Genomic DNA, 12349 nt, shown 5'->3' on the forward strand with positions numbered 1-12349 from the left:
ATAATTTGGTGCACAGTTTGCCCTAGTTCCGGTGGCTCATTGGCAGAGTGAGCTAGTGGCTGTTATTAATGGGAAAGACATGTAATGGTTCTCTCAGCCTAACACGAGTACAAATGCAGACCTTCCCTGTTGTAGCACCTTCCCTCTGGAATACCCTCCCTACCCCCTGTTATTGTGAGGGCCAACCATTGGGTGCTTCTGCCACTGAATAAAAGCATGTTTATTTGCTTGGCTTTTCCGGACCACTAGGACTCTTACCTACAATGCTGGCATCCCTGTTTTAAATTATTTTAACCTGTACAGTATTTTATTCTTATAAAACCCTTTGAGATTTCTTTGAATGTGAGCAGCATCGTAACATTATCAAAGAAATAAACTGCTTTGTATACTAAGAACTTTAGAAACATTCATCTGAGAGCCTGTGTGTTGCAGTGGATACACTGCCAGGGTACAATCCGGGAGGAAAGGGTTCAAATCCCCACTCAGACATGAAGCTTCCAACTCTACAGTTCTATGATTCTAAGACAACTGCTGATTTTCATCACTGATTCTCACATGAGCAGTACATGTGAAAAGGATCTAGGAGTCTTGGTAGACCACAAACTTGACATGAGTCAACAGTGTGATGCAGCAGCTAAAAAGGCCAATGCAATTCTGGGCTGCATCAATAGGAGTATAGCATCTAGATCAAGGGAAGTAATAGTACCACTGTATTCCGCTCTGGTCAGACCTCACCAGGAGTACTGTGTCCAGTTCTGGGCACCACAGTTCAAGAAGGATACTGACAAGCTGGAACGTGTCCAGAGGAGGGCAACCAAAATGGTCAAAGGCTTGGAAACAATGCCTTATGAGGAACGGCTTAGGGAGCTGGGTATGTTTAGCCTGGAGAAGAGAAGGTTAAGGTGTGATATGATAGCCATGCTCAAATATATAAAAGGATGTCATATAGAAGAGGGTGAAAGGTTGTTTTCTGCTGCTCCAGAGAAGTGGACACGGAGCAATGGATTCAAGCTACAAGAAAGAAGATTCCACCTAAACATTAGGAAGAACTTCCTGACAGTAAGCTGTTCGACAGTGGAATTTGCTGCCAAGGAGTGTGGTGGAGTCTCCTTCTTTGGAGGTCTTTAAGCGGAGGCTTGACAGCCATCTGTCAGGAATGCTTTGATGGTGTTTCCTGCTTGGCAGGGGGTTGGACTGGATGGCCCTTGTGGTCTCTTCCAACTCTTTGATTCTATGATTCTGTGTCATGCCCATTATCCATTAATGAGAGCACTTGCATTACATCCTTATTTGAAACGACTAGAATACCATCAACATTATGCATGCAGGGAGAACCTCTCACCAAGTTCTCAGCTGAGAATGTTAAATGTCACAAGCTTGGACTTCAGTGATGAACATGAATCTGTCAAGAGGCTACAGACTCTCCACATGCTTACCCTGCCCAAAGGGTGGAGCCAAGATGTTGTGGTGTACTAAGGGGAATTAAAGTACTCAAATGTCATTTTTGTCCTTGTCTACCAACCTCATGGCCTCATTGAAACGCTTTTTTTAAAAAGGGGGACTTTTGTCTGGATCAAAGGCAGAATCAGTGCTGGGAGAGGCTTCTTTTTGCTTTCAATGGATCAGAATAACATAGCCTGACTGCCTCTTTTCATCCTCTCTTGAGCCAAGGAAACAGCCCCATTTTTAGTGCAATGGGCTGCTTCCTTCTAAAGAGCTCATAACCTCTGCATCAGCTGGCCATGCTAGCAGTGAAATAAGGTATGTACATGGCTCCCATTGACTTTAATTGAGGGAGACAGACAGCCCAAGCACATTTGGAGTCTCCTGTAGTTAGCAACAGTGCAAATGCTCTTTAATATCCTATAAATCGCTTTTGATTAGCAGCTGGGTGACATCCATCACCATGCGGCACATCAAAGAGAACAAGAATGGTTTTCTTGGTTTTCTCGTTTATTTCCATTGCTTTCTTCTTTTACCAAGTTCCCATGGGACTCGCCAGCTGCAGAGGGCAAATGGGCCTAGACTGGAGGTCCACCTTGGGTGGGTGAGGAGTAGCAGTCTTCTTTCCTTCTGTCAAGAAACTAACTACATTACCCATGACTGCCAATGCAATACCAAATACTGGTGAAATTTCAGTGCACTAGCTGCCAAGATGTCCTGGGACATCGTTGCTGGCCACCAATGTATTTGACATCTAGATCTCCAAGAGTTTCAGTAGGAGCAGGCATGGCCCTTTTCTCTCTTCCCATTTTGACAAGAAAGCTTTGCAGTCACTCCTGAATTAGAGTTCTTGGAGTTATTGGAGTATTTAAGGTAACAGTCGGCACATCCCTCATTATATGCATGTTGCTCTTGGGGGCTCTATGCCATTGAATGAATGGAGACCAATCACCTTATCAAGTAAGGTCCTAGAAAATATAGCCCTGTTGGAACCTGTTGGAGATTCAGCAACTCTTCCCCTTCCTTTCCAGGACTGGAAAATCTGCTCCCAAACCTGGACACACTTTCTACCTCCCCAGTGCCCCAAGCATGAGCCATTTGCCTTGTTATCTTTTAATTTATTCTCTGGAATGTGGGCTCAGCATTACTGACGTCTTCCACTGAAAATAAATGAGATCCGAGAATATTTAACTCTGGCTGGTTTGCAGCCTTACTGGGTTTTTTGGTTAGCCATTTTTATATTGGTGTGCAACAAAAGATTAATATTAATTTTTTTGTGAAATTAGTTACAGAGTAAACAAGTGACAGCCAGCTACAACTACCATCATCCCTGACCACTGGCCATATTGACTGGGGCTGATGGGAACTGGAGTCTAACAATTTCTGGGGTCACCATGTTGACTAGCATTTGCATGAACTGTTTAATTTTACACTTTTTGATAGCCCCTGTTCACTGTGTAATACTTTCATTACCTGTCTTTTACTGCAAGGTGTTTGCAATCCCAGAACCCTTCCACTCAAGTAGGGAAGGAGGCATAGCTGCCAAGTTTTCCCTTTTCTCGCGAGGAAGCCTATTCAGCATAATGGAAAATCCCTTTAAAAAAGGGATAACTTGGCAGCTATGGAAGGAGGTGATTTCTGGTGAGAGCCTTTTCCATCTGCAGCCCCCATGCATCATATCTCACACCATTTCCAAGGGTACTCCCGCCCCATAGGAGCCCAGGGTGCAGAGCACAAGGGAGGGGCCCAGGAACTGCAGCAGGGAAGAAAGAAACCCCTGTTCTGTGTGAATATGATTAACTCTATTTTATGTAGGGAAGGAACACTAGAAGACAAGCTAATAATCATGCTCAAATTCTGAAGGTTGCCTTGTGCAAATCTGGAAAAAAAGCAACTTATTCATGTGAAAAATTAAATACACATAATTAACAAATAAATGGTTCAGTGGACAGAATCTGAAATCTTCTAACTGGTCAGAAGAAGACCCAGGAGAGAATCTGGAAAGGGTATGGTCAATGATCCTTCCAAAGGTCTTTGACAAGCATAGACCTTTCTTGTTAGTGGCTGAATTACTAAGCTGCTGAGCCTGGCTCACATGAGCACAAATGAGTGAAGTAAACACAATGGCCAAAATTTGCAACGTGCATTTTTTGCCAACCTGGCTTTTCTTATGAATGCAGAGTCTTTTAGAAATGAATCAAATGTTCCGAATTCTGGAGTGACTGTATGTAATGGAATTCAAAAATAAGCTTCCTGAAGCCTTGGGACATTGGAAAACTGCCTTTTGGTGTTATCTTGAATGATGCCTGCTTGTGTGTTCATTGCAGAAACACTCGTGAAGGCAGCTCTGGTGGAAATAGAATTTTACAGAGTGTGAAATGAAGACAGAACAGAAGTGCAGTGCAGGCTTTTTCTTAAGCGGCTGCCTTTGCTCATTCCACTGAAACATTGGGCAGCTTCATGAAGCTGTTCTCTTTTAATCTTCACCTCCTGAAACTTGCCAGGCCCTAACAAAATAGCAGAAAAGTGACCCAAAAGCCCCTCATTCAGACAGGCCATTTCATGTCTCACGAACTCTTAGCTCTTTTAGAACTCCATCCTCATCTTGATATTTCACCACTCATTCCCCTTTTTTGCTGCTGATTTATAACTGCGGCCATGTTGGTTACTATTATGTACTCTGCATTAAGGGAATAAGACGGTCACAGCTTTTTGTATCTTAAATGGCTAAGTGTCAGCAACTGTTGACAGCCAGCCATTTAGGCAGCAATCTTAAGACATGGCACAGCCTTGTCTCTAGATTGACCCAGTGGTCTATGGAACCCTGTGCACAGCTCTTTTGGGGGCCCTATTAATTCACTTGAATAAACATGACTATGTCAGAAAATACGACAGAGCTAAATGCATAATAATGTGTTAATTAGTAACATGCGTCACCTTTGTTTTTCTATTACATTATTAAACAACACTTTTTGTTTCTAATTAATTTTCTGCTGTTCACTTCATGGCACATAATACTGTTTTGTATTATACTTTCAGTGGAACAGGGTTCATAAATATTCACTAAGAGATGTTTTGGAATAACACACAAATAAAGCAAACCACAGTCCATGTCACAAAACAAAGAAATTAAGAATGGATAGATAGAACACTATCCAACTGCAGTCCTGGCTCAACTCTCATTTCAATACTTCCTTGGTCTGACTTCTCACTTCCTTCAGTACCCTTAGTGACTTCTCTTGCATCTTCCAGACACTTTTGAGAATTACTACAAACAATGGAAAGTTCTGTCAAGTTCAAGAAAAGAACATGGCAGCACTGGGCAGCCTGTTGGCTTATATGACATCACAACCGCTACATTTTAATCGCGGAGCAGGAGAAATGAAGAATGGAAACAATGCAGATGGATTTCTGTATTTTAGAATTTCTGTTTTTTTTTGGAAGCCGCCCAGAGTGGCTGGGGGAACCCGGCCAGATGGGCGGGGTATAAATAATAAATTATTATTATTATTATTAATGCAATAAACAAGTAATGGAATTGAGCAAGGGCAATTCATTGTTTGTAGTATCATTTCAAAGGTGTGCTCTCAGTTAACAATATACAGTATTCATAACTCAGGGGTGGAGACTCAGCTGCACAGGGTATTACTGCCACTACTACATTTATATCCCATCATTTCATCCAATGAGTTCTAGGTAGCATTCAAGGTAAAAATGGTGCTGGTACTCACCATGAAGTCATTACAGTAGGTGCCACATTTTGAACCAGTGATTTTCTTATAGGAAAAAAATGCGTTTGTACTGTGTACACGTGAGTGCCCCCAGAAAAAAAAAAGCACTGCCCACAACAACCAGAGACACAGCAAGTCCTAGAGTGGCCCTGGGAAGGTCACCCCAATCTGCATCGCGTCAGCAAACACAGGGCGGCCTGGAGTTGAGAAATTTGGGACATCCCAGATTGTGTTCAGAAGCCATGACAGCTTATGCAAAATCTCTCTTTTTTAAAAATAATCTTTATTAGTTTAAAATACAGACATAAAATATCATTTACAACAAAAACAAGGGGAAAGGCAGCTTATGTAAATTCAGGACACTCGAGGGGTCTGGAAAAGTCCCCCATAACATCACATCCTGGATGTCAGGATGGTCAAGTGGGGGGGGGCATATTGTTTCAGCACTATATAATCTACCATATACAGTGGTGCCTCGCTAGACGAATTTAATTCGTTCCACGGGTCTTTTCTTATAACGAAAAATTCGTCTAGCTAATCCCATAGGAATGCATTGAAATTTTTTTGCCCATAGGAACGCATTAATTGAATTTCAATACATTCCTATGGGAAAATGTGATTCGCTAGATGAATTTTTCATAAAATGAATTCGTCTAGCGAGGCAACCTCCGCTCAAAAAATCCTTTCGTTAAGCGGAAATTTCGTTAAGCAGGGCATTCGTTAAGCGAGGCACCACTGTACACACTTGCAGGACTGTTGCAGTGATTTTGTCTGAAGGTAGCCCATTTGTTTACCTCAGTCATCATGCAAGAAGCAGCTTAGAGAGAAGGTTTCACAATTTTCTAGGCCTAGCCATCAGCTTAGCAAACTCAACAGTTTCCATGGAGAGTCACCTGCTAGGAAAGTCTCTTACAGCGAATCATGCAAAGTGAATCTTTAGTAGTGGGGGCTTCCCTCACTGCCCCCCATATCCTAAGCCTTTTGTCTCTTGTTTCTCTATACACCTCAGCATCAAAAAAGGGGACGGCATCTGTGTCGCTGTTCCATTTGAAGTGGGAAGTGGGGGGGGAGGGTTTCCCTGGAAAGCAAGTAAAATGGCTGCTAGTGAGGAAAATGAAGACATTCCTTCTGAGGGGAAGCACAGGAGCATTTCATCTCAATTATAATGATCTCTTTTTTTAGTACACACTGAATCTAGGGCTTTTTTTTAGGAAGTGCACTGAAGAGAATTCAAACTGAATTTTTAGATCATTTGCTGACTCCCAGCTGGTACCAGAGCAGGAAAAAATGCTGTTGTAAATTGAGCCCCCTCAATGGCAGGGGCAAGTTGGCAGCCCTGTGTGCATGTGTGACCCTGGCTCCCTCTTTACATGTCATTTCCACACTCCATGGTATAACACTTGAACAGGGCTACAGTCTACAAAGGAGTTTTTTCTGCTTTAAAGATTTCTAATTAGGTAGAAACTGCTAGCAAAACATATGAAGCTGCCTGTAATCAATTTGATTCTGTGCTGAATCTATATTAAACCAAGGGGTCATTTGTCAGTTGCTTTGACTGATTTCCCAACACATCAGTACAAATCAATTAAAAAACACCATCACCATAAATAAGTTGGTTTAGATTTCCCTTCTGATTTCATTTGTGAAGTAGGAGAAGTAGAGTTTGATGTTTAGGGCAGAGGACCTGCATTTTCATGCAGGTTGCATTGCATTGTCCAAACCAATTCCCTGCAACTCAGAACCAATTAGCAGTCTACTCTATTTGAGCTGCTCCCTGGTTTTTTATTTATTTTCATAAACACAGCCAAATTGTTACAGTTAATTACATTCTGCATACTCTTGACAGAGTTGAGTAATAGTGGAAAGAGGAAGCTACGAGAGTAGACCGAGTTATCTGCTTTCTTATTATCATTTGCCTCCGCTGCTTGAGGTTCCGCTCAGTTGTAACAAGTTCTCATTTTTTTAGGGCTCACATCAGGGTTTGCTCTCTGTACTTGGCAACAGTCTTGTACAGCCTCTTCTTTGCCTTTCTAAATGCAAATGTTTAAGGATTACACATCCGTTGCCTCCAAGGTTCTGCTTGCTACAGAAAAGACAGAGGATTGGGCTTTTCAGTAGAGGAGGGAAATGAATGAATGAATGGATGGATGGATTTGATTTGATTTGATTTGATTTCTCACCCACCCTTTACCAATAAGGTCCCAGCAATTTAAAAATACAAAATCAGTTCACACAGTTCTCTCTCTCTCTACAGAAAGAGAGACGATCACCCTAAAGTCAGGCCCGGTATAGAAGGGGTTAACAGGTAATGACAGAACCCTAGGGGGCGGGGTTAGGAGGACTATTTAAACCCACCCCTGGGAGGTAGAAGGGAGTTGAGTTGAGGGAGTTGTGTGGGAGGTGGAGGAGGTGTGGCTTAGAGACTGAGGGTGAGGCATTAGGTGGTAGGTAAACAGAAAGTGATAGAGTGTTTGACAGTTTAGTTATTAAAGGTTAGAGGTAATAGGCCGGTATAGGAACTGTTATATAAGAATTCAGGAACTTCACTATTGAAACCATACGCTTATGTACCATTTCTAAATAAACCTCTTTTGTTCAAACACCATCCTTGTCTGAAGTAGTGGATAGTTACCAGACTTATTACTGGTTGGTGGCAGCGGTATAATAAAGTGGTTTGTGCAGGAATCAATGGACCGTGAAACGTCTGGGGGTCCTGTACAGGTGGAGACAACCGCCACAGAGAGTTATACCAGTTTTATATATATGGAAACCAATGCAGCTGTTTAAAATCAGGTGTTATGTGGGCTCTAAACTGAACCCCATTTTGGATAAGTTGAAGTTTCTGAGTGATCTTCAAGGGCTGTATTTAAACTGTATTGCAAAAATCCAGTCTGAAAGTTACCCTAGCCTAGACTAAAGTGACCAAGTCATCTCTGTCCAAAAGGTGCCAGAGCTGGCAAACCCCCCAGAGCCTGAAATAGGCACTCCTAGTAACCTGTACACCTCCATATTGCATTTTTGCATATGCTGCTTTTTTGGATTTATGTCTCACATTGAGGGGGTGCTTGAATTTATTTTTAGTGCCCCAGAAGTCAAGTAGACTGGTTTATCTGCTACACCAGTTCAAAACTGTCCACATGGTGTCTGTGATTGCAAGAGTATGTGGTGCTTTGGTGAAGACATTAACACCACATTAAAATTATATTTATATTTAGAATCATCACTACCACCCACTGGAAGTGATTCCAGGAGGATAAGGAAGAATGTTACGCCCAAAATTTACTGCCAAGGCTCCATCAGTAGCATTGCATTAAAGGGTATGAGGTTGGGTCATAAATCCGATCTCCCCTTTTTACAACATTCATACAATATGCTATATGAGAAGATAGACAGGAAACCTTCAATGGGGTTAGGGTTCACCAGCCAGTTGACCATTTCATTGCATGGCAGCTGCGTGGATAGTGGCATTCTGTAGTTTAGGCACTAGGAAGCACGAAGTCAGAAGTTTCCTGTTGCTGTTCTCTTCTAGCTTAAAAGAGACAACAAAATTCTTGTTCCTGACCAATGATACTAAACCATAGCTGCCAAGTTTTCCCTTTTCTCGCGAGGAAGCCTATTCAGCATAAGGGAAAATCCCTTTAAAAAAGGGATAACTTGGCAGCTATGTACTAAACAATTGTTTCTGGCACCTGCTAAAAACTCCTTTATTCCAGGCAGACATGTAACTTTAACATGTTATCTTGATACATGATATAATAAGCATAGGTGTTTTATAATTGATGGTTGTATTTTATATTTAAACAACTCTTTAAAACATCACTTGTTTTATTGGAATTTTTAATTATTTTGGGGGGTTGTGTATTGTAAACCATGGTTAGATCTCCTATTCTAATAAGTGTTATATAAAACTTATGAAACAAACAAATAAATATTTCCCAGAAGGAGGGAGGAAGATGCAATGTCTTTGGCACTTGGCAATGGGGTGGGTACAAGCATTCCTAATTCCATAAGCCAAATTAGAATTCTTCACATACCTTGGAGACAAAAAAGCTCTTGCTATAATGAGGCATGTAAAAAGGTAAAGGTAAAGGGACCCCTGACCATTAGGTCCAGTCGTGACCGACTCTGGGGTTGCGCGCTCATCTCGCATTATTGGCCGAGGGAGCCGGCGTATAGCTTCCAGGTCATGTGGCCAGCATGACAAAGGCATGTGCTTGGTTCTATTATTTGGGGGAAATAATGACAATGCAAGAAGGCGTGTGTGATGTGTGTGTGTGTGTGATGTGTGTTAAAGGTTCCATCATTCTGCAATATTTATCCAGGACCAACCAATGAAGAACAGGCTGTTCTGGCAGTTTGCTGTTGCAGAGAAATTAGATGCTGAGAAATTCAGCCAGTGCTGCTTTGAGTCAAGGGATCCCAATTATTCTACATTTTAAATGGGCATGACCTATCACAGAAACAGCTCCTGACAGCAATATCAGTTATTTCAAGGGTCTGGGTCCCTCCACGGTCTCAATTTCTTTTTGTCAAGTTATTATGAATACTCAATATGAAAGTCAAAAGTGTGGCACTTATAGAATCCCAAGTGTTGCTGAAAATAGAAAAATGTTCCCTTTTAATAATGTCATAGAGAGACACCACTGAGCCACAGAGACTTTCTGCTGGTGGCTGGGGAAGTGGAGTCCATAAAAATATGAAGCAGAATGAAAATTAGAAGCAGTCCTCCTCCACCTATTTATTCTGCAGTGGGGTTGGGGAGGGGAAAACCTTACAAAACTCCATTTCTAACACACGTTTACATTGTCATCCATGTATTACTTGCAAATCAGAACTATCATTTTGGAAAGTGTTCACATTATACTTTCATCGAGCAACTGGTAAGGTAACTGGGATATTGTATCAATTTTGACAAGATAATCTATTCTCTTACGGTTGGCTATTCTCTTACATTTTAAAAGGAATTTCAAACAGAGAATAACAAATAACGCTTTTAGATGTTGTTTTGTCTGGGATGTGATTTCATTGGGATATGAGAAACTTGGGTTCTTTAGACACAGACTGAACACTTGTTGGGAATCAGGTATAAGTTAGCTGACATCTGAAGCATCCTTATTTGGGAGGTACGTTCAGCTGGTGTAGCCCAGCATCCTCTGAATAGCCACAGGCTCCCCATCCCTGCTTTGCAATAAGGGAAAGGCCTTCTGCACCTCCTTGAGGGCACCTGTTCTTTGTCTTTTGAGGGGCCGGTTTCACATTGCACTTTGCCACTGAGCTGCAGTCCTTCCCCTCATAGTTCTGCCCTAAGCAGCCTTTATAAATGTTGATTCACGCAGAAATTCAGATTCAGAAAGATTACTTCCCACACTAGCTTCCATGACAACCACATTCAAACAGGCAGATTAGTTTCCACACAGGTGATTCACTGTACTTTTCAAAGCAGCTATATTTCTCCTCCATACCTTAAGCATGACACCTATTCCAATCTATTGTCCTTTGCCTGCAAAATCATTAATGGAGCTGCAGCCTCACCTTCTAACTTTCCATAATCAGAAGTGTGCTCAAATACGTTCTTCCACTCATGAAAGGCTCTTTGCTCCAGCAGGGACTTCCGAGAATGGAAGACAAATTCCACCCTTTCTCTGGTATGTCTCCCATAAAGTAGAATAGATTCAGCTGAAATGGCCTCCTTCTGCCTTCCTTTCAGAGACGCCTCCATGGGATTGAGAAGCCTTCTGTGCAGAGTGGCACAGTTGGACAAACACCCCAAACATTTGCACCTGTTGATGGGTTTTTAGAATCATAGAGTTGGAAGAGACCACTAGGGCCATCCAGTCCAAACCCCCTGCCAAGCAGGAAACACCATCAAAGCATTCTTGACATATGCCTGTCAAGCCTCTGCTAAAAGACCTCCAAAGAAGGAGACCCCACCACACTCCTTGGTAGCAAATTCCACTGCCGAACAGCTCTTACTGTCAGGAAGTTCTTCCTAATGTTTAGGTGGAATCTTCTTTCTTGTAGTTTGAATCCATTGCTCCATGTCCGCTTCTCTGGAGCAGCAGAAAACAATCTCTCTCCCTCCTCTATGACATCCTTTTATATATTTGAACATGGCTTACCACCCCTTACCCTTCTTTTCTCCAGGCTAAACATACCCAGCTCCCTAAGCTGTTCCTCATAAGGGATCGTTTCCAGGCCTTTGACCATTTTGGTTTCCCTCTTCTGGACACATCCCAGCTTGTCAGTATCCTTCTTGAACTGTGATGCCCAGAACTGGACACAGTACTCCAGGTGAGGTCTGACCAGAGCAGAATACAGAATATAGTTTCCTTCTTCCATTTTTTGAGTCCTCCATGTCACCAGAGGGCAGACTTTTTTTTAAGCCTGTAGCCACCTTAGGTCAATTCTACTGGGTCTCTAGGAAAATTAAAGCTCTATCATTCTAGAGTTCCGAGGAAGCAATCTCCTCTATGAAAGTTGAAAGAGTTTCGCCACAGACAGTGACCTTTTCACTATGCTTAATTTTGAAACCTAACTTCTTTGGTTTATATAACTCTGTTTTCATGACATGATTCTTCGATTCAAAGGGCCAATTTTATCATCTCTCAATCATTGCCGATGACTCATCAAGAAGAACTGCCTTGTATTGCAGACTTTTTGCTTGGTTCTAAATTTCTGCTAATCATCCTGGAATTAAGCAGCAACACTGATAAGATTGTGGCAAGACTGTGATATCTTTTTGCGGCTGACCTTTTGTGCTAAGGTCCATTCTGGCATTCACTTCTGACGCTATAAAGTAATTGAAGCTTATCAGTTTCACAAGGCAATGATTTCTTATGAATGCAGCCCTTCTTATTTTGCATGTCAGAGGAAAGAAATGTTTCAGGACCAGCAGGCAGCCTGATGCAGTAAATAATCCTAGCTGTCAACTGAAAAGGTCACATCATGGTGTGACAACTCCCCCCCCCTTAATTTGTATACTGCTCTACTTCCAAATATCACAGAGTGGTTCACAACAGATTACTTGACTATGGGCTGGCCTATGGATTCAGAGGAAGCAAATCTCCTGGGCACAAGTGCCAATGGGTTCAGGCTAGGTGAGCAATAATTGTGGACTCAGTTACATTTGGTTACTGCAATGTGCAGTACTACCCTATGCATGTTTGCTCATGAAT

Source organism: Zootoca vivipara, chromosome 2 (genome assembly GCF_963506605.1).
Source record: "Zootoca vivipara chromosome 2, rZooViv1.1, whole genome shotgun sequence".
Lineage (NCBI taxonomy): Eukaryota > Metazoa > Chordata > Lepidosauria > Squamata > Lacertidae > Zootoca > Zootoca vivipara.